The following is a 22,333-nucleotide window of genomic DNA, read 5'->3' as shown; positions in this document are numbered from 1 at the left end:
TAATACTATTAAACCATGAACATGTAAATACACGATTAATAATATTCCGCTTGGCGAAGCTAAAAAAACAGAAGCTAACCTAGCTACGTAGCCAACGCGATAGCGCCAGTCTCAAATGCAGATAGAAACTAAATTTAAAAAAACCCTGACTGGATGGATAGACAGAAGATCAATAATACTATTAAACCATGAACATGTAAATACACAATTAATATTCAGCTTGGCGAAGCTAAAAAAACAGAAGCTAACCTAGCTGCGTAGCTAACTTAGATGCGGCGGCGGGCGTTGTACGCTTTTGACGACAGCCCGGCCGCCATCAGAGTCGGCAAGAAACATATATTTCCCCAAAGTTACGTACGTCACATGCACATATCGACACGCACGTACGGGCAATCGATCAAATGTTTGGAAGCCAAAGCTGTACTCACCGTAGTGCGTCTGCTATCCTGCTCAAAACACAACACAACCTCCTGGTGTTGGTGTTGCTGTAGTCCGCTGCTCCACCGGCTCCAACTTTCTTATTTGCAGTCTCCATTGTCCATTAAACAAATTGCTCAATCGCTTTATTAACAAGCGGTAACTGGTTGTAGTTCAAAAAGTAACGCACACACATACACGAGCTGCTGTTAGCCAAAAGTCACGATCACACACACTCAAGTTCTCCGCCAACTCACTCGCGCATGCGCGTTCCCCAAAGACAGTACACTAATGCAAATATCACGGATATTACAGTATTGTACTTAGCCGCTAAGACACCGATCAATCCCACCTACAACGTTCTTCTTTGCAGTCTCCATTGTTCATTAAACAAATTGCAAAAGATTCAGAATACTGTGGAATTTTGTTAAAGAAAACAAGAGGCTTTTCTATCGGGTCCGATGGGGTCCAACCACTTCCGTTGCTTTTGTGACGTCACGCGCATAAATCATATCCAAAGGAGTTTTTCAACCGGAAGTGTGGCGGGAATTTAAAAATTGCACTTTATAAGTTAACCCGGCTGTATTGGCATGTGTTGCAATGTTAAGATTTCATCATTGATATACAAACTATCAGACTGCGTGGTTGGTAGTAGTGGCTTTCAGTAGGCCTTTAAAGAGTGCTGCTGGACTGCCAGCTTGGGCCTTTAGCCCAGTGGTGAGCGCACTTGCCTCTCCCACGAACGCCCAGAGTTTGCATCCCCCTGTGGAATGCAGTAAAAAGGCACAAGGCCAAATTAGCTGGGTGACATGAGGACATTCACAATGTTGTCCTAAAGCCACCCATCTTGGTATTTTGGCTGTGTGCTTAACTTGCTTAGGATCTGTCCTGGAAAAGATAAATCGTCACCCTTGTCTGAGGTCAAGACAAGCGTGCTGCAGAACAGGTTTTCATCCAAGAAGTCTCTGTACTTTGCTGCCTTCATCTTTCCCACTAATGGCTCCCTTGTCTGATTATTGTCACGCTTACCCCTCTCCTCCCCTCGTGTCTGGCAATCTTTTTGTATTGTTTCAGTTCCACAAGTTCCTCAGTAAATTCACCAAAATGTCACTGTGGAGTTTAGTCTGTTTAGCTCATTGGAAAAGTAGCTTCCACAGCTAGTGGGTCCATGACGATGACTTCTGTTTTGTTAGGCCAGCCGTTTAACTGCCGTGTGACAGACACAGTTTGGAAACAATTAAGGTATGTAAATTAACATTTAAAAAATATTTCGGTGTAAATAATTAATTTCCCAATGTGGCTAATAAATCCAGTGCAGCTGATGTATGGAAAAAAAAAAGTGCGGCTTATATCTCGGTGCACTCTATAGTCCGGAAAATAGGTACTTTTGTAAGTCTAAAATATCACCCTTCCCCACCAAAACTTCCAAAGTTTTGTGGTTCAAATCAAAATAATTGGACTAGATTCCGGTTTGCCCCACCCATTGACTTTGTCGGATAAAATCAATTCATGGACTGCCATACAGGTTCATTAAATAAATAAATCATGAAATAATGTGTTTAACAATTAACTCAATAATTCAATATTCAAATGAAATTATAAAATGTAATGTTTGTTTACATTCAAGAAAATCCCACATGTGTTTAATTCCAATTATAATTATTAACCCATTCAATTAAAAGAACTATTCATTTTATTTGGTCCCATTTGACCCTCCATACATTTGAGATCACATTAGCATGTTCAACAAACACATTGTAACCTAAACCTTGAAACACAGCAACATACTTGAACAAACTGGCTCCTGTATACAGGTCTCACAGTTCATCATTCAGTCTATGCTTCTGAGCTGCAGACCTAGGGAAAATGAGTAAAGACAAATAAAGAAAACTCAGAAGTGGCTATTTTGTTGAAATACCAGAAAACTAAAATAATGACATAATGTAACGTTCAATGCAATATAAAGCACTGACAAACAGCCATGTTACAAGTTGAAGTTTTATGACTAAAATATTAGTTGCATTTAGATTTACCTGCAAATCTTAGTCCAAACGACCACCTTCACAGTTGGACGCCAAATTGAACCATCTGATGACATGTTTATGTCCCTGTCCACCGCTTGCTTTGCAATGCGCCATTTGTGTACAGCACCTATATCAACAAAAACATTTTTTAGTTCAGAGGCTTAATATACAATTTGACGTGAAGTGTCAACATTTATTCATATATTGGATATGCTTTGGTGTACACAGGTCAATTTTGCTCCAAAGTCACTTTTATAACTGAAGGAGTGGGGGCTTTCCCAGCTTGTGATGAAAACCAGGCCCCACCTTGTTCAAAACCATGTTTTTTAATTTATTTTTATATATACTATTTAAATATATGTTGAAGTCTCCTCCCCCTCGGACTGAGAGCTTGACTCTATGTCCTAATAATTAGGCCTTCCTCACGGTGACATCTTGACATAGCCAGACTGAAAACCCCGCAAAAAGAGGCATCCAAAACTGCAAACTCACACCAAAATGCACAAACCTTATGAGTTGAGGCTTTGGCATGGTTTAACAAGAGTATCCAACATTTATACGTCAGAAAAGACCGAACTCATCATAGGTCAAGTTTTTGAAAAGGTACACAACTTTAAAATACAATACAAGTGAACTATTTCTAACTGTCATGCCCATACAGTAGACTGCATTTGTCTGACCAAGTCTATGAGCCTGAATTTGATTGAAGAATATTTTAATATTTCAATGTTTTTTTCTTAATTATCTAGGACTGATTGTAGAGTAGAATAATATTTATCATGGAAATCATTTAAAAACTACACACATTTATGAAAAATTTAAAAAGTCTTACCTGCACTTATTTTTCGACATCCCTTTACATCACTAAATTCTAAAATCATAAAGGTACAATATTGTCACGACAGATGGAAATACGATTTTTCAAGTTCTTTATCGGGTCTCTTATTTATTTTTTAATCTGGATAGCTTAGTGTTTAATACTCCACACTTTCAATTATTGGATCTGTGTTTGAATCCTAGTTGGGTGGATTGGTATTTAGTGATGTTTCACCTCCATTGTAATTGAACTGAGACAGGGTTCCCTGAATAGAATTGTCATTGATGCCTCCCCAACAAGTGATACTGGGTTCGAATCCGAGTCGGACTGTTAGGTAACTTACAAAACTCCACTTGGAAGAGTTTGTGTTTTAATGTGTTTCAATCATAGTTGACTAAGACAGATTCTGAATTGAAAATGTCATGAGATGATTCAGACAACTAAGGATAGCTGAGTGGTTAAAGCAGCCAGCTGTCAATCAAAGGGGAGTGGGTTCAAATCCCAGTCAGGTCAAACTAGAAACACTCTAGTCCGAGGAGTTGATATTTTATATCATAGTTTACTGAGACAGGTTCTCAATTGAATATGTCATTGGGGCCGAAAATCCCAGAGCAGCAAGACCAATGATAGCTGAGTGGTTAAACCAGTGAGCTCTCAGTCAAAGGGTACTGGGTTCAATCCCAGTCAGGTTGACTGGTAACTAGGAAATCTCCAAATGAAGGAGTAAATGTTTTATATCATAGTTTACTGAGACAGGTTCGCAATTAAATATGTCATTGGGGCCCGAAATCTGGACCTGAGAAGACCAAGAATAGCTGAATGGTTAAACAGCCAGCTCCCAATCAAAGGGTACTGGGTTCAAATCCCAGTCAGGTCGATCGGCTTGCCAAGCCAATGTATGCAGGAGTGGAGACGCCGGACAATGTGGGGGTGTTTCACCTCCCCCACACAGAGTAAAGCTAAGTGGTAACTGGTTAATTAACTTATAGTTAAAAAGGTAAGTATGGGTAATAATAACAAATAGTCTATAGTCCAAAAGTCAAGGGTAACCTCGGGGGTTAGCTCCTCCAGTGTGCCGAGGCTAAAGCTGGTAAAGTGTAACATCAGTAATTCCTAGGCTGGGATGGGTGGGAATAGGAACATGAATAATTAATCATTGTGAGTGTTGACCAATCAGCTCTCCTTGGTCTGACAGACAATTAGTCAATTGGTTAATAAAACAATATAAATAAATACAACAAATTGGAATAATTGAAGAGAGAAAAAATTCTCAATCAGCTCTCCTCAGTCTGACTAATTGCATATTGGATAATAAAAAAAATAAATGGATGATGAAATAAGACACATATGCAAAAACAAATCTAAATATAAGTCTTTTTTAGAATAATCATCAATAATTGGATGATGAAAAAAATAATATGAAAAGCACATCTTTCATCATAATAAAGTATATGCAATTAATTAAATAATTATTTTCATCATGATAATCCATTGACTTCCCCTGTTTTTATTTTCTTTTGTTTTTCATTATCCAATTATAATTTTTTTCTCTCTTCAATTTTTGTATTTATTGGTATTTATTTTATTAACCAATTGACTAATGGTCTGTCAGACCGAGGAGAGCTGATTAGCCAACACTCACAATGATTAATTATTCATGTTCCTATTCCCACCCATCCTAGCCTAGGAATTACTGATGGCACACTTACCAACTTTAGCCTCGGCACACAGGAGGAGCTAACCCCCGAGGTTACCCTTGACTTTTGGAATATAGACTATTTGTTATTATTACCCATACTTACCTGTATGTAGCTGAGCCGCATCAGAGTGGTCAAGGAGCCGCATGCGGCTCCGGAGCCGCGGGTTGCCGACCCCTGTGTTAACCAATGAGCTATCCTGGCTCTTCTAGATAATATTCTCCCCATGGACAAAGGTTATTTTCCTTCCATTGAGATACATAATACATGGCTCACAATCTCAATAATATCTCAATATGGCGACACTGCAACTGTCGATAAATTGCTCTTAACCTCTGTTAGTGATTACAATTGTTTTAGTGCAACATGAATGTAAAGAAAATGTTCCGTGTCCGACAAACAGGTTCCTGGTGTCATTTCAGCATCTCACAAAAATGAGCAAATTTACATTCATACATATATATATATATATATATATATATATATATATATATATATATATATATATATATATATATATATATATATATATATATATATATATTGAAGTGGCATAAAACACTGAAAGTGATTGTTCCTATAACCCCTTTGTTTCAAATGTTTGTTCCACTTGTGGCGCGGGCATCTTGTCTGACTCACACCATACACAGCCTTCCTTGTCACGTATTCTTCCTTTTCCCGCTTTCCATCCACTAATTCAAACTGATCCAGCAGCGCAATTGAAGATTGTTTTATTTACAATAATCAAGTAACAGAATAGTCGGGAAACAAAATAAATGGTAGCTTATATAAAGCTGAGGTCTACAGACAGGTGAGGTCTACAGACAGGTGAGGTCAAAGACGGTATGCTGGTGCCCGACTGTCAATCACGCGCCCAGCGCACTCCTGCCCCTTATAGGCCTGCGTGGGAACTTTTCACCACCTGCAAACGGTGCACACTGACATACACAAATCAATCACTCAAAAATAACAATATAAACATGGATTCAAGTATGGCTCTCTATTTGGCTCCTACACACCGGCCCCTGATTGATCTTTACAGACTCAATCACATTCATTAATTTAATGCAAAAAAAAGGAGCCTATTCCATAATAAACAAACAAAAGGCAAAGCCTTGAGAGAAAATAAAGTATATACATTACGTCCCTTGTGCGTGTCTTGTGGTCTGGTCTCCATGACTGACCAGTCAGCCCTCAGCCTCCAGGACGCGGCACAGCTTGGTGATAGGCCTTTCGATGACTGAAGTCTTTGTTTGGAGCTTGACTGACCGGACCAGGCCTCCTCCATCTGGCCGAGTCTCCAGTATTCTGCCCAATGGCCAGGAGCCCCGTGGGGCTGTGGGGTCGACCACCAGGACCACATCTCCTGGCTGCAGGTTGTTCCTCACTTGGGTCCATTTTTGTCTTTCCTGCAGAAGCGCCAGATACTCCCTTGTCCATCTGTGCCAGAAAAGGTCAGCCATATACTGGACCTGTTTCCAGCGGCGCCTGGCGTAGAGATCCCTTTTCTCGAAGGTGCCAGGGGGAATGATGGGTTGAGTTTTTAGAAGGAGAATGTGGTTTGGGGTCAGCGGCTCTAAGTCCTGTGGATCTGGGGGGGCTGTGGAGAGGGGACGACTGTTGAGGATTGCCTCTGCCTCGCAAAAGATGGTGTGCAGGCCCTCATCATCAATGATTTGTTGGTGGAGAGTAGAGTTGAGTACCTGTCTGACAGACCTGATGAGCCTCTCCCAGACTCCACCGTGGTGGGAGGCTGCGGGTGGATTGAATGTCCACTGAATTCCCTCAGAGAGAAGGGAGCCTTGGATTTTCCTGTCATCTAGTGAACTCAGGGCCTTTTTGAGCTCAGCTTGAGCTCCCACCAGGTTAGTGCCATTGTCGGATCGAATGTGCTTAACTTGTCCTCTCCTACAGACAAACCTCCTTATAGCATGGATGCATGAGTTAGTATCTAGTGTGTAGGCTACCTCCAAATGCACCGCTCTACTGCTCATACAGGTAAAGAGGGCCCCATACCTTTTGACTAGGCTCCTCCCTCTTTTAACTGTGATTGGGCCAAAGTAGTCTAACCCGACATTAGTAAAGGGAGGGAGGTCAGGGAGGATTCTCTCTTGGGGTAAACTTGCCATTTTTTGCTCTCCTGTTTTTCCTCTCACACGTCGACACACAACACACTTTGAAATCACCTTTCTGGCTGCGGAGTTTCCCTTTACCACCCAGTATTTCTTTTGGAGCTCAGAAAGCATGTGGTTCCTGCCACTGTGTCCAGTGTGTTCGTGAATGTGTCTCAGGATGAGAGTTGAGATATGAGCATCTTTGGGGAGGATACAGGGGTGCTTGGCTTCCTCAGGCATTGCAGATCTATGCAACCTACCCCCTACGCTTAACATGCCTTCATCTAGCATGGGATCTAACCTGCTGATGTTGCTGCTCTTACGAACACTAGATGAAGCCGTTTTGAGTGTTGCCATCTCCACAGGGAATGATTGTCTTTGGACATGGATGATCACTGACTTTTCGGCCTGCGAGACATCTTCCACTGTGAGGCGCTGTCCACCAAGTGTGGACCTGAAAGTTTTGAGTTCCTTGTTCACGTTGTAGCTGTGTGAACGGGTGGCAGTTTGACCTGAGAGGAGTTCCTTTTTCCTTTTAGCAAGCAAGCTTAGAATGTTCTTCATCTTCAGATACCATGCCACTGCTCTAAGGAGCTTATTCCAGTTTGAAAAGGAGGAAAGCAGCTGGTTTGTGGGGGTTTCAGTGTTTACCACTGTAGTGAAGACAGTAGTGTTCTTTCTGACTTCTGGGTCATCCTGTAACACTGACTTGGAGCCCCATGTTTCCTGTGCAGGCCAACTTTCCTTTTGGCTTTCCATAAAAAGTCAGGGGCATGTATCCATCTCCTTTGCTGCATCAATCTGCTGGTACTCAGCCCTCTGGAGGCATCGTCAGCTGGATTGTCCTTACTGCCTACATACCTCCATTGAGACAGCTTTGTTTTGAGGGATACACCTTTGTAGGTGGCTGCACAGTCAAAAACCACCCTGAGTTTCTTCTTTTTGGGGTGGTACACTCTGTGGTGTGGTATGTACCAAACCTTTGTCTGGCTGAGCTCCTCCTCTGGCACCTCCTCAGCATAGTGGCTTTCCAGAATGTCATTGAGAGATGCAACACACTCCTGTTTGAGTTGCTGGTTCCTTTCCATTTTTCTTTTCAGGCTTTGGAGGCACTGTTCGGCACTTGGGCGCTTGTTGGGCAGGTTGACCGTGGGCTTTCTGAAGGGTAATTTCAGGCTGTAGTGTCCGTCCTGTAGCACTGCCTCATTGGCTATCTCTAAAAACTGTTTGTCTTCTACTGACAGCTTAGTCTTTTCCTCTGACACTACCTCACTGAACTCCAGGTTATACTGGGAAATTAAAAGCTGCTCCAGATTTGCAACTGAAATACTGTTCACAGTTGCACTCACTGCCTGTCTCTTCTGACCTCTAAATGGCCCGTTAACCACCCATCCCAATAGCGTTCTCACTGCATGTGGACCCCTACCATGGCTATTTATAACCTCCCATGGCTCTAACAGTTTTGGAGCATTTGTGCCTATCAACAGCTCCACCTTTGAACTGATGCTCGGGAGTATAATGTTGCCTAAATATGGCCATGGGGCTATGTCTTCCTGTTTGGGGATGCTGCTTGTGGTGACTGGCATTTCTTTCTGTGTGAAGACAACAGGAAGAGGTAGGAAATGATTGCTGTCCAGTGCAGAAACTTCCAGCCCAGCTACCATGTGAGTTGGGACAGACCTTTTCTGATTCATGGTCCTTAGTAGGATATGGGTCTTTACTCCTTTTACTTTCAACTGGGACATAAGCTGTTCAGAACAGAAGCTAGCGGAGGATCCAGGGTCAAGGAGTGCATAAACTGAGAGGACCTTTCTGCCCTTCCCTGCCTTAACTTTGACTGGGACAATGGACAGAACACTCTCTTGGTCGCCGGCCCCTATATGGCCACATAGCTCTGCTCCTGCACTGCTTACATCTCTAGAGGGCTTTTCTACCTCTTTCGATACCTTGTCTTTCCTGTCATAATGTAAAACACTTGGTGAGATTTTTTACACAGTCTACATGTCTGACGACTTGGACAAACAGAACTCATGTGCCCTCTTAAAAGACAGGCAAAGCACATGCCCTGGCTCTTTAGGAAACTAAGCTTGTCTCTGTGCTTCTTCTTAATGAACAGTCTACACAACTCTAGTGGGTGTTTGTTTTTACAAAGTGGACAAATGGGCTCTGAGTCAGACTCTGGCTTGGATTCCATTGGGCTAATAGTAATACTCGTGGCAAAACTACTACCAGCTGACTTTGAGTGTTGTGGATTTACAGAGGGTCTAGCGTTAGCCTTTCCTATGGCTGACTGCTCCTGTACCCTTAGCTCTCCAAAGACTGGATGGGCTGCCACACGAGCTTGCTTTTCTATAAAGCTAACCAGGTCTAAAACCCTTACCCTGTGGTTGTGCTCTTCCTGCTGCTCATAAGCTTTGTTGCGCCATTTCTCCTTCAGCTTGAAGGGCAACTTAAACGCAATGTTTCTCATATTGGCCACTGTGTCCAGTTCGTCCATGTACTCCGTCTCCTCCATGGCATTACAGCAGCTCCTGAGGAACATGGCGTACTCCTGCAAGGATTTGGAATCCTCTGCCTTAATTTGAGGCCAGGTCTGGACCTTATCTAGGTAAGCACAGGCAATTTTAAAGTCATGACCAAAGTTCTGTTTTAATAACCTTTTGGCTTTCTGGTAGCCTCTGTCTGGTGACATATATTCACAACTTTTGACTAGCTTTTGAGCATGGCCTTTTGTGTACTGGATGAGGAACTGCAACCTGTCCCTGTCATTGTCCGTTTTACTTTCGACCATGTGTTCAAAAGAATGGATGAATGACTTGTACTCCAAGATTTGTCCATCAAAGAGGGGAACATTTCCTTGTGGGAGAGTGGACAGAAGCTGCTGTTTCACAAGAATCTTAGTCAGTTCATTTTGGGCTTCCAGAATTTTGATCAGCTGATTGTTCTGTGTTGAGCTGGGGGTGGCTTGTTGAGTTTGGAACTGGAAACTGGCAGGCACAGCTTGGTGAACGGGGGCCTGCTGGGGATAGAGACCGGCAGGCTGACCGGGGGCCTGCAGAGGTAGAACTGGGACCTGCTGCGGTTGAGTTGGGACCTGCTGAGGTTGGGGTTGGAGTTGGAGGCTGGCATGCTGAATTGGGGCCTGTTGAGGTTGGAAGCTGGCAGGTGGAACTTGGGGTATAGATGCATCAAACAGAGTAGTGGGGAACTGCATCTGAACTCCTTCCTTGGGTCTAACCACTGGGCCTCCCACAGGTAAACCACACTTTGATGGATCAAATGCTACCCCTGTAACTGCTGCTCTCTGATCTGCGCCATGCACCTCTAAACCTTCTACTTCCCTCAAGTAGTCAAATTTAGGGAAATGTTTGTTTTTGAAATCATATATTTGTAAAAGCCCTATCGGAACATGTGCATAACAGACTGAGAACTAAGTTAACAACTGCAGGGATACGTGGTGCCGAATAGAACAGTTCAGTCACATTTTTCTAGGCGGTATATTGCTCACATTTATCACACTTTTCCTCATATTTAGCTCATTTTTGTTTCAAATAAATATTGACTCTACATATTGTATCAAAATTTTAAATCGAAATCGAAATGTTCTAAGTCTTAAAGCCCCACTTAAGAACTTTCAGTTTTGGTTGATTTGGAGCAATTTAGCAGTGTCTTGTCAGAAGGAAGACCACATTTCCCATGAGGACGCGCGCATATAGAGTCAAACTGACATGATGTCCGCTGTAATATTGGCACAAATGACAAATATTACGTCTCCAAAGGCTTTGCTTATGTTAAATAGCAGACACTATCAAGAACTTATCTCAGATGTCTCGGGGTGGATGCAGGTCATAAAGGAAAAAAGGCAGTCGGGAGAGTTTTTTTTGAAGGAAGTCGTCTGGAACTGCAAACTATCAGGCTGGTGGCTATTTATTGCTACCATGCAAATTTACGAGCCAAGACAGCATCAGCCAAAAATCCTTTGTCATCTTTGATCTCACGCCAGCGAGTGAAAGCAAGGCCAATGTTGATCCTTGACTGTCCTTTTATTTGGGTCTCCTCAGACAGAACTTTTTTTTCTTTGGTTGTTTTGCTACTTCGGCCATGATGGCAGTAATTGCACATAGGCATTCTTCTTCTTCTCCTTTTAGTTTTCTGGCAGCACGCAGGCGTTCGCATCGACTTACGTCTTTTTAAAGAACGAGGAAAAGGGGAGTGACCTATGCCGTGAAGCAAGTCAGAATATTTGTGGTTTTATGTGTGGCAGGGTTCCTGCCACCCGCCTCAAAGTTGCTAAGTGCCAATCAGAGCGATACAGACCCCCTCAAGCCATGACAGAGGTGTCCTTCAAGTAGTTGTAAGTCCATGTATGATCGTTAAAGTTATGACATTTTTTTTATGAAGGTTGATACATCCTGCCTGACTACATTGAACTAATGTGAGACCCGTATTGCTGGACAATATGGGGTTTATTACGTAATATAAGAAAACATCAATGGTCTCTACCTGTGTATATTTAAAGGGGAACTGCACTTTTTTTTGGAATTTAACCTTGATCGAGGTGTTTGGATGTTTTTTAAGCGCTTTATAGGCGGAATAGAGCGACTCCCATGGGCTCTATTGTAAGCTGACTTTTGCTTGAGTTTATTTAATGGTTAGTATGAATTTTAAAAAAAAGCATGTGTGTGCTTGTCTTACATAAGGAATGTGAATGATATGTAAAATTCAAAAAGTGATGACAGGAATTTACTTGGTTTTACTTGGTATTGGATTGATACCAAAATTAACCAGTATCGTCCACTCCTACAGAACACAATGTTTATTAAATCAGAGTTTTGTTCACACGCATGGTTTATTTAATACATATTTACTATAATAAAAACAGGCTGTCTTGCCCATTGTCAAACTATTGCTCACATGGGGTATGTTTTTTTGGTTTCAATTACTTTATCGTACCTGCATTTGGGGTTTGACAAACTAGTTTGTGAAGCGATGCTGGCAGATTGACCAGACATGATAAAACAACTATGGAAGTTGTTGAACAACTTTTGGTAGGGGAATTTGTTTTTGTAAACATACTGTATATATACAAAAGCTCTCTTGAAATAGAAGAGACTGAGAACCCAAGCGGCAGGAAAGCTCCGCTCGCAGAAAGCTCCGCTCGCAGAAAGCTTCACAAAATCTTGGAAAGAACTCCACTTCATTTGCCTATTTTAAAACAGGTAAGCAAAAATAGCATACTATATGTTCATTTATTTAGATTTTACTACATTAGTCATATTATAAAACTGTGGTCTTTGCAAATGTACGGTATGATTTAAGAGGAGACTTAAAGCCTGGACCCTCATGTAACAAGCTTGCTTACGCACAAAAACCTGGGGTACGCCCATACTTGTCGCTCAAAATGTATATCGATACTTATAAACACTTACTTATATATATATATATATATATAGACTTAGACTTCCTTTTTATTGTAATTCAAATTTGAACTTTACAGCACAGATAAGAACGAAATTTCGTTATAAGCTCATGGTAGTGCAGGATGAAAAAATATGAAGCAATAAGGTGCATATATAGATAAATAAATATATATAAATAATATATATATAAAATAAATATATATATATATATATATAAATATATATACATAAATAAATAGATTACTGTACAGATAAATATATTGCACTTTTTCCACATGCGTCCATGTTTATGGATGTATGTTATATTGTGTTTTTTATTCCAGCGAGATAATCCATTTTGGGGGGAGTTGAGGGGATAATTTAATTATGATGCGTTCAAGAGTCTTACGGCTTGAGGGAAGAAGCTGTTACAGAACCTGGAAGTTCTGCTTCGGAGGCTGCGGAACCTCTATATAAGTAAATATATATATATATATATATATATATATATATATATATATATATATATATATATATATATATATATATATATATATATATATATATATATATATATATATATATATGTCTTAATTAGATTATCAAAAAAAATAGTGCGTAATATGTATGTGTGGGAAAAAATCACAAGACTCATCTCTACAGGCCTGTTTCATGAGGGGTTTTCCTGAGGAAAACCCCTCATGAAACAGGCCTGTAGAGATGAAATAGTCTTGTGATTTTTTCCCACACATACATATTACGCTCTACCACGGTATCGAGCACTATTTTTTTGGATAAATATATATATATATATATATATATATATATATATATATATATATATATATATATATATATATATATATATATATATATATATATATATATATATATATATATATATACACACACACACATATGTATATATATGTGCTTTAATGAAATGTTTTTAAACATTATGCCATTTTGAAACAGCTCAACACAAAAAGGATATAAACACGTTTTTAAAGAGAACTAAAAACAAATACTTTGGTGTCTTTCCAGATTTTCTATTTTGTAGGAATACATAATTTGTATTCTGCTTTAGGAGCACTTGCATTAAGAGGAGAGGAGCTACACTTCCATGTTTAGATTTAATAACACAAAATATGGATTGCTACGATCATGCTTTGATTGTCAAAGATGTTAGGTGATATTTTTTCAACATGAATAAATGTTTTTGATATTCTGTCCTTTACATGTTGTACAAGTTATTAGTAGTAGTAGTTTATTTTGGACATGTTAAAAACAATGCAAAAGAACAAATAATGAAAAAAGGAAATAATCTAGATGACATTACAGTAAGGTGCAGAAATACAAACAAACATTTCACAGTGAAAACACACAAAAATACTGAAAATACAAGACTCTCTCAGGAAAACGGGGATGATTAGCAAGTATGGGTATACGCCCTTTTTCATGGCAAAGATGGGTTGTATCAAGACTGACGTGGAAATGTGCGCTGCCTCACGCCAACTTCATAGCTACCGTAAGCAGATTTCTACAGGCTGTGGATATTTTGGCAACACACAGAGGTGGTCATTTGGGACTGGCCAACATTCAATTTCTGCAATGTAAAAAAGATCCAGGCGAGGACACAACATTCACTTTTACTGCGATTCATGTAATGCTTCATACAGCGGAACCTTGATTCACGAACGCCTCTATTTGCGTTCTTTTCGATCTAATAAGGTTTAGATCGAGCCAAGTATGCCTCGGTGTGTGACCAATGTCTCGGTGTACGTTTGCTTCATTACATTTTTCATGTATTTATTTATTTTGTTTGCCGCCAGAAGCTCTACGGGGGTTAGGGTTAGTTTGTTTGGTGAACAACGATCTTACTCTCAAACATTTATTCCTCCCTCTATGTATGCATCCAAACATGTCTTCTTTGTTACGTTTACCTGAACATTATTCAGCACCATCTTCTGGTCACTTTGTGTACCACGGTTAGTTTAGGCGCACATCATGACACGTAACCGTATGTCAATCAAAAGTGCAGATTTTAACCATTGGAATAATTTATATAGTTTGAAAACATCCAGCAGAAGTGTTATTATGTTGTATTATGCCCAGTTAACTGACATTTTATGCTGTTTTGCAGGATCCGTGTCACGTGACTTCAAACTTAACACCTCATTGCCTGCTTCTGAGACAGGTTTGATCGCTTCAGTCTTCATTTACCGGAAGTAAGTCTTTCTTTTTGAAGCAGCAAATTTTTCGTCACTGAATTTTGAAACACTGATTTTTTTTTGTCTTGAATTTTTATACACTGAATTTTGAAACACTGATTTTTCTTCAATGAAATTGTCAGCATAATTTCAAGTAAAAAACATCAGTTCACAAAATTCAAATGCAAAAAAATCAGTTACATAAATTCAGTTTCCAAAAATTGTTTTTGTACTAAAGACACAAATTAGCCTCCATATGCTTTACCTTTAGATTTGTTGTCATCTATCAACCTCCTTTGGCTGGTTTGTTTTTTTATACTTATATGTCCCATGTAATGTACCACAGAATGTTTTGTTTTTTTGGCTAGCTAATTCACAAACATTATTATCATTGAAAATGTAATGTAATATTCTATAACATGCATGCAAAGAACTCAGAAAAGGTTTCCCATTTGGCAACTCTATCCTATAGCCACGCCACCTCGGGTGATATACTTCCGGTTTTGTGACCTCTGTTCACAGCTGTCAAGTCAAAAATCTAAACTTATTGCTAGCTACTAATAAATTATCTAGAGCTACAACTGGATCGGAACTAACAGTTATGAGATTGTAATGATCCAAATATGATTAGCAGCAGAGTAGAAAGTCGTCAACCTTGTGGCTCGGAAAGTAGGCTGACCATATTCTGAAATCCCAAAAAGAGGACACATATATGTGTGCCAAGGCGAGCAGCACGCCAAGGCCGGGACTAGGTGAAAATTTGCCAATGATACTCGAACTTGCTTCATGAATAATATATTTATTTAAATAAAGAATTTTTTCTCCTTTGTTGACAGCAGTGTTGGTGCTAAGAATTTTCAAAATTAAGTCATAAAAATGGGGTGCCACAGTAAATTTTTGGGGTCCCACTTTTTTGTAAGCGTTTTGAAAATAAAAGACAAATGTATGCATTATCCGGTTATATCTCACATTCTATGTTGTGTTTTGTAAAAAGGTTGTCATAAACGTTACTTAATTCATTAAAAAAAAGAATACAAAAGAAAACAAATGTGTATACACATGTAAATGTATTCAGTTATAAACATTCATTCACTTTCTTCTTTCCTTCATGGATCTAAACTTTACCGCTGCTGGTAGTTTTTTCTATGTTTTTATTGAATAAGTTGTAGGTGTTTATTTCAGTATAAAAGTGTAAAAAGTGTTTTGCTTCGGTCATGAAATGATGATAATGGTGTGCCAGGGCATACATACATTTTATATTTAATGCTTAAATCTCTGGAGTCTACATCAACTTCACATCTATTCCTCATTTCAAAATGTTTTAGTTTTTTTATGTTGTGTTTTTTGTTTGTTTGTTTTCCGCCCTTTTTTGTCAAACAAAACTATGTTTTTCATGGCAAACACAAAATATGCAAAATCTTCCACCAAAAATATTTTTCTTAGTGGAATATTTGATGTGAAGTAATCGGAACCTTTGATAGGTCAATAATTCATAATAACATTGATTTTGATTATTATTCTTATGTTTTGAGCAATGACCATTTGAAAGAAAAAAAAAAAATTGTTTTATTAGTCAACATTGCAACTGTTTCTAAATGACATTTCACCTGTAAGCTTTTTTATTTCACTTTTGTTATGTTTTTGTTTATTTTAATAGTATTTTTAGAATGTGCCGTGGGCCTTTAAAACATTAGCTGTGGGCCGCAAATGGTAAAATAAAAAAAATCTGCGACCTTTCTGATTTCAATGCGTTAAAAAAACACAAAAAGTGCGTTAACGCCAACACCGCTTGACAGTATAACAAAATAAGTCACACTTATATTCTGTAACATTCACAGTTTTGGAAAAAAAAGTGCAGAGGTAGAAATATTCAAAATAACCTCTTGTATATAATCTAAACATAAATTATGCCTTAAAACAAGTTAATTACATTTAAACAAAAAACAGCAGACGAGCTCTCGCCCTGCACAGCTGTTTTGTGCTTTGTAGTGTCGATATGGGCTTGTACATCGTTGGCCTCTTTATTTGCCACAGATATACACTTTTCTGCTTTGCACACAGTGCATTCTGCTTCCCATGTGTCACGGCCAGGACGAAAACACAAATACTTTTCTGCAAATCATCCGTGAAGTTGCATTTACTTTTCGGCATTTCTTGTTTTCATGTCTCTCTCCACTCTCTAGCTCTCTCGCTCTGTGTCTCTGCCCCTCCCTCACGAATGTTTCTGCGTGCGCACACCTTCACAGTTTGTTTTGTTTAACCCCTTCTTAACTTAACCCTGGACATACATTGAAAATACACGCAACCCTAACTCAAAATGCCGGACATTTGAGGCATTTAAGAAACCCCGCCTGGACACCCCGGACACCCCCGCAAAAGAGGACATGTCCGGGGAAAAGAGGACGTATGGTCAGCCTATCGGAAAGCGACAACTAGCTAGCTAGCTAGCTAGATGCTAACTATGCTAACTGACGTGTTTGTTTCGCCGCTCCTGATCGACTCCCTGTCCTGCAAATCAATGCGGCGTTTAGGCAAGAGGAACAGCGAGTAACTGCGGCGGAGGAGAGTGCTCAACAATTTTTGATTGGATCCTATTTTTTTGATATTTCATACAAAAAACACGGAAGTAATAATTTGACGCAAAAAGGAATATTTAAAAATGCCTATTCCGCGGATATTTCACATGCCAGTACATTAAAATAAAAAAATATTAATTCTCTATACATTGCATTTTTAATTTTGTGCAATTATTATGAATATTTATGTTATATTTGAAAAAAATGACAGGAATATATCGATGGCTAATAAGAGCCCATGAGAAAAGTTGATGTAATACGTAATTGTGGTTTTGGCATAAATAATGTAGTAATACAGAAATTAATGTGGATCTTACGAGTTATTACTGTTAGGGGCAATTTGTCACTTGTTACACAGTGTCACGCTCTAATATTCAGTTCACAATGTGAAGCCTTTGTTGTAACATGATGCTGTAAATAACTTTTCAAAACCCTACACGCTTCCATTTATTTATGTCCATTTAACATTTTAAAGTAAGAGCCCGCTTAATTACACTTACTCTTACACCTGTTGTTGTCTTTCAATCGTTTCTACCTTTTTAAAATATTGTCCCAGGCTAGTCAGTCTCTTCCTAGTCAGCCAACCTCCTCTTCACCTTCCAGATCTTGTAACAGCACGGAATCATTGACCACTCTAGCTTGCGTGAACATTAATTGTCTACAGTTTTAACAAGGGTTGTGAGGGAATAGGGGCAAAATTGGCAACTAATATTTGTAGCCGTTGATCCTCTTGCGGCTTTTTATGAAGTCTGTAAAGTTCACTAAAAAGTGACATCACTGTAATCTTCATCGGTGTAGTTTTAGAACTGTGTGAGCTGTTGGACTCGAAGTAGTGAGTCAGACACAACGACCAAAAAGTCAACCAAAATGTTTCCCTAAACCCCTGATTCACCAAAAGGTTCACAACGACCCCGAAGCCCCCCTGTTGAAGATCTCTGGCTGACGGTATATGTGTCATAATGTTTGTTAACTGTGTGTGATCATTGCATTGCAGACATGTTCAACAGTGGGCTGCTGCTTTTGATCCTGGCATGGATGTTTGGGGGCAGCTATGGGGCAGTGCAACCTACCCGTCCCATACCTCCCACCAACGCCACTGTTCCTCCCAACACCACCGCTGCTCCTTCCATCAAAACCATCCATTCGTCTATCCATTCCCGACCGCCTGTCTCTTTTGAGATTGCGAGGGGGCTAGATTCTATCCCAGCTGCACTCAGGCGGAAGGCGGGGTACACCCTGGACAAGTCGCCACCTCATCGCAGGGCCAACAGAGACACTTCCCACCAAATCTATCACCATCACCACCACCAACACCAGCAACACCAACACCAACCCCACCAACAACACCATCACCATTACCATGACTGGGACTGCCCCAATAACCACTTCTGTCCCTGCACTAATGGCGGTGCCACTATCCAAAAGCACTCACAGATACAAGGTGAGCTCAAAAGAAGAAGACAACACAAGAGGTCAAGTGCATTGTTTGTATACTAATTGTTATTGTCATGTTCCTTTCTCCCATCCAGCTTTGGTTATCACTGCAAGTTTAGCAGCTTTGCTTGCACTATGAGGAACAGCTGCCAACACATTCGAGCGCGCTCGTCTACTCGATATCTCTCATAATGATTTGTCTTCTACTCACATAACCCTAATCAGAATCTATGGTTTGTAAAGAAAAAAAGTCAGTCAATTAAACATACTGGTGATGCCGAGTCAAAATTGTCACTATGTAATATGTATTATTATCATTTGGTGTCATATTCTGCTAAATTAATCAACTGAATGATTGCATATTTTCCTTTATATTTAATAGTTTAGAAGTTGTATACATTAATTGTTAGAAATAATGAATTGTGTTGTTGTTCAGCTACCAAAATGTCCACTGGCTCCAGCCCTGTACTCTACAAAGCTTGTTCATGTGTCGGCCGATCTGAAGCCTGGTGAGACCAGACCATGGACCCTTGTTGGATGTTGATCATGTTTTTAATGGCTTTCATTAAACTCAGACAAAAAAATATGCCAAAAATGTTTATGTTCTGTGAAATCTTTTCAATTTTACAAATTGGTTAAAATAAAAAGATAGCATAAACCGTAAGGAAACATCGTGCTTCAAATATTGCAGTGTCACCACATAGAAGATTTTTAAATTTTTTAACGCATATGCTATATATTTTTGGCCTACATTAAGGGTTAAATTAGGTCTTATATGTATTAAGTTGCGGGAATTGTCTTATTTTCTATCATTATGTTGTGGCAGTAGATAAAGATATTCACCAAGCGGGACTTCCGTTTTTGACTTAAGAGTGAACACTGCTAACAACAACAAAGAAGTTATCTTGATCGCAACAATCAAGTTCCCCAATCTTTGGCAGAACAACTTTTTGATGCAGTTCATCTTCAACTCCGACCTTATCAATAACTCATCTCCACATTGGTGAGCCTTTGATGTGTCCATTGTCAAATAACAAGGCGCGAGCATACTTGCCAACCCTCCCGAATTTTCCGGGAGACTCCCGAATTTCAGTGCCTCTCCCGAAAATCTCCCGGGACAACCATTCTCCCGATTTCCAGACGGACTTAACACACGCCCCCTACAGGTCCGTGCGGACCTGAGTGAGGACAGCCTGTCGTCACGTCCGCTTGGCCAACCAAAAAGTAAGTGTTCTGTGGTTACTTTTTGGTTGGCCAACGGTTTACGTTGTATTGCGCACCCTGACGGCAAGTGTGGGAGTTGGTTCTGAAGTTTAGTTAAGTTTATTAAGGATCCCCATTAGTTTACACCGCAGTGGAGACTATTCTTCCGGAAGTATGAAGTAAAGAGACGTAACTTCGTCACCTCGCCTGGTTATTGACTCCAACCCACAATATTACACTGCCCATATCTATGCTCCTTCAAAGTTGTGCTACTGGCTGCAAAGCGTTGCACTTTCAAATACAACAATGAGTAGAGAGGAGTGTTATGTGTGTATATGTGTAAAAAATGAACACCGAAATTCAAGTATTTATTTTATTTATATGTATATAAACAATATATATATATATATATATATATATATATATATATATATATATATATATATATATATATATATATATATATATATATATATATATATATATATATATATATACAGTATATAGCTAGAATTCACTGAAAGTCAATTATTTATTTTATTTATATATATCCATCCATCCATCCATTTTCTACCGCTTATTCCCTTCGGGGTCGCGGGGGGCGCTGGAGCCTATCTCAGCTACAATCGGGCAGAAGACGGGGTACACCCTGGACAAGTCGCCACCTCATCACAGGGCCAACACAACTGGACAATATTCACACTCACATTCACACACTAGGGCCAATTTAGTGTTGCCAATCAATATATTCCCAGGTGCATGTCTTTGGAGGTGGGAGGAAGCCGGAGTACCCGGAGGGAACCCACGCAGTCACGGGGAGGACATGCAAACTCCACACAGAAAGATCCCGAGCCCGGTATTAAACCTAAGACCTTCGTATTGTGAGGCACATGCACTAACCCCCTGTGCCACCGTGCTGCCCTTATTTATATTTATATATACTGTATATATATATATATGTATATATATATATATATATATATGAAATACTTGAATTTCAGTGAATTCTAGCTATAAATATACTCCTCCCCCCTTAACCCCGCCCCCCGGCCCCGCCCCAAATCTCCCGAATTTGGAGGTCTCAAGGTTGGCAAGTATGGGCGCGAGATGCTAACAACAGGAAATGCTAACAACACAGTGATAGCTGCTACTATAAATCTGACCAACTTTTGGCAATCCAATTTATGCCTGTGGTCCAGAAGCTCAGTTCTAAATAAGCAACTGACTTAACAAGCAAATATAAAAATAACTTATTTAAATGTCTTTAAACTGACAATGTAAACATCTAATGTAACAAACAGAAAACAGTAATGTTCAGTTTAGTGTCTTTAAACTTTGAAATTCCTGAAAAGCAGTTTCCTGTATGACAGACATTTTTGTATTGGTTTAGAGCACTCCTTCTCAAATATTTGGGGGGTGCGATGGCAGGGGGCGCTTGCTATCTCGGGAAACATTGTTTTTTTGCCGTACCAGAATATCCATATGATGAAGCATATATAGCACTTGGCTACACTGTAACCATAGTTTGAGTTTGAGTTTATTTGGAACATGCAAGCATACAACAAGATACATCACAATTTCCAGCTTCTCTTTTCAACATGTTCGAAAAGGAGTAGGAAGAAGCAGAGCTTATTTAATACTACCCCTTTTCTTTTACATAACAGTTGCTAAAACTTTTGTTCAGTTCTTGTTCTCAATTTATTCACAATATACTCCATAAGTAATCACAATAATAATTAAAAAAAAAAAAAAAACTCGGTGAAGTAAGTTACATTTCATATGGTGAGATGAGTAAAATTATTTTGAAAATGAATGGATGCATTAAATAAATTCAGAATGTTTTTCATGGTTCTTCTTCTTTGTACTTTGTAGACACTTTAAGTTTGAAGAGTTTCTTGAAGTGGATCATATTAGTACATTGTTTGATTGCTTTGCTTAATCCAGGGGTGTCCAAACTTTTTCCACTGAGGGCCGCACACTGAAAAATCATAGCAAGCAGGGGCCATTTTGATATTTTTTATTTAAAAAACCAATACAATATATGTATAAAAAATATACAAACCTTGTTTCCATATGAGTTGGAAAATTGTGTTAGATGTAAATATAAACGGAATACAATGATTTGCAAATCATTTTCAACCCATATTCAGTTAAATATGCTACAAAGACAACATATTTGATGTTCAAACTGATAAACGTTTTTTTTGGTGCAAATAATCATTAACTTTAGAATTTGATGCCAGCAACACGTGACAAAGAAGTTGGGAAAGGTGGCAATAAATACTACTAAACTTGAGGAATGCTCATCAAACACTTATTTGGAACATCCCACAGGTGAACAGGCAAAATGGTAACAGGTGGGTGCCATGATTGGGTATAAAATTAGATTCCATGAAATGCTCAGTCATTCGCAAACAAGGATGGGGCGAGGGTCACCACTTT

At 39.4% G+C, this 22,333-nt stretch overlaps 2 long non-coding RNA genes across 2 annotated transcripts in view; one reads left to right on the top strand and one right to left on the bottom strand.

Annotated features, from left to right (window-relative positions):
* Nucleotides 1-2,128: 2,128 nt before the first annotated feature.
* Nucleotides 2,129-22,333, bottom strand: part of LOC133662132 (uncharacterized) — a 36,412-nt gene continuing 16,207 nt past the window's right edge. Inside the window, exons 2-3 of the long non-coding RNA XR_009828069.1 lie at nucleotides 2,451-2,568; nucleotides 2,129-2,274 (exon numbers count right to left, since the gene is read on the bottom strand). This is a non-coding gene — a long non-coding RNA (uncharacterized LOC133662132). The remainder of the gene's footprint in view (nucleotides 2,275-2,450; nucleotides 2,569-22,333) is intronic.
* On the top strand, nucleotides 12,207-19,283 carry LOC133662818 (uncharacterized). Its single transcript, XR_009828171.1, has 4 exons — nucleotides 12,207-12,288; nucleotides 14,612-14,696; nucleotides 18,249-18,695; nucleotides 18,784-19,283. It is a non-coding gene; the product is annotated as an uncharacterized LOC133662818 (long non-coding RNA).

The sequence above is a fragment of the Entelurus aequoreus genome, linkage group LG12 (genome assembly GCF_033978785.1).
Source record: "Entelurus aequoreus isolate RoL-2023_Sb linkage group LG12, RoL_Eaeq_v1.1, whole genome shotgun sequence".
Lineage (NCBI taxonomy): Eukaryota > Metazoa > Chordata > Actinopteri > Syngnathiformes > Syngnathidae > Entelurus > Entelurus aequoreus.
This window is presented reverse-complemented; position numbering and strand designations above follow the sequence as displayed.